We start from the raw sequence: 1,705 nt of genomic DNA, 5'->3' as shown, positions 1-1,705 counted from the left end.
AAAACTGAAAAGTGCAATAAAACCAAAAAACCAAAAAGCTGGGCAGTGGTGGCATCCGCCTTTAATCCCAGAACTTGGGAGGCAGAGGCAGGCAGATTTCTGAGTTCGAGGTCAGCCTGGTCTACAAAGTGAGTTCCAGGACAGCCAGGGCTACACAGAGAAACCCTGTCTTGGAAAAGCAAAAACAAAACAAAACCTGAAAAGCAAGGGGGGAGCAGGTCTTGCAAGTGAACATCCTGGTAGAAACTGAGGAAGCAGTGGGTGGTAAGAAACGGGAGAGGGACTCATGATATTTCATCATGAATAATAATAAGTTAATACATAGAGGGCTATGTGTCAAACATTGTGCTAAGCGTCTAAGTGTTCAAACACATCATGTCATAAGCTTATGTAGAAGTTCAGTTCTTTTTCTTAGTGTTCTCTCTCTCTCTCTCACACACACACACACACACACACACACACAGACACACACACACATACCGTAACCTCATAGCACACCAAAGTGGCAGAAAACTAGTCCTAAGTAAGGCTCCAGAGGAGAAGTTTTGAATTAAGGAATCATTTAGTCGGTACAAACCAAACTCTTCGAGAAGGCAAAACATGACCCACAAAAATGCACAAGGAGAGGGCCACGGCCTGCTGTCGAGAACCAAGGGAACGCAGAGAAAAGGGTGACGCTGAAACATTGAAAGGAAGGGGGGCTGTCACTTGACAGACACCCAATCCAGAGCACAGAACTTCTAGGCAGGAATGGGCCTGGAGAGTGTGCAATAGTAACCCACGAAGGACCTGACATGCCCAGTGTTTGGAGGCCTAAAGGTATGACCTAGAAAGTCTCAGACTTTTCCTTCCTGCAAGCAGCAGCATCCTAGGTCCAGAAAACAGATCCTCCTGGCCCTGGCCTAGCCACCAAACTAGAACGTCTTAGTTTACAGGAACCTAGTTAGGGACATGTACATGTGACAGTCTGAGTCCTGAACAAGTTCCCCACTATTCACAAGGTCCCTACCAAGCGTCATTCTAACCCCTGGTCATGACTTTACTTTTCTGAGAGCCAAGGCCAGGAGATAACTTGGGAAGAAAATCCAACCTGGGCTCCACTAAAGAAAGGCTCACTCTCCTTACCTGGAAGAAATAAACTCGTGGAACCCACCCACTGGACCTGGACCTGGTTCTATACTGCACCCACGTACCCAGACTGGTACTCTGCATCCGAGCTCTAGAGGAGGTTGGACAAAATCATTCACTGTCCTTAGCCTCCCTCAAGATGTGTGGCCCATGACACTTTTGTGTATTTGAAATCTTAAAGTCGGAGCTGGAGAGATGGCTCAGCGGTTAAGAGGGCTGACTGTTCTTCCAGATGTCCTGAGTTCAGTTTCCCAGCAACCACATGGTGGCTCACAACCATCTGTAATGGGACCCTGTGCCCTCTTCTGGTGTGTCTAAGACAGTGACAGTGTATTTACATACATAAAATAAGTAAATCTTTTTTTAAAAAAAGAGAGAAAGGAAGGAAGGAAGGAAGGAAGGAAGGAAGGAAGGAAGGAAGGAAGGAAGGAAGGAAGGAAGGAAGGAAAAGAAATCGTTAAGTCTTGATGTTCAGGTGAGTGGGAGACCATGAGGGTGGGGGAGAAGGCAGGGGTGGGGTTCTAAGTCTGGAAACGCTGTCTTTTCAGGCTCAAGGCAGCCTGGGAATCCCTGAGGG

This window comes from Mus caroli, chromosome 11, assembly GCF_900094665.2.
Source record: "Mus caroli chromosome 11, CAROLI_EIJ_v1.1, whole genome shotgun sequence".
Lineage (NCBI taxonomy): Eukaryota > Metazoa > Chordata > Mammalia > Rodentia > Muridae > Mus > Mus caroli.
The sequence above is the reverse complement of the archived record's forward strand: the minus strand, read 5'-3'. Positions refer to the sequence as shown.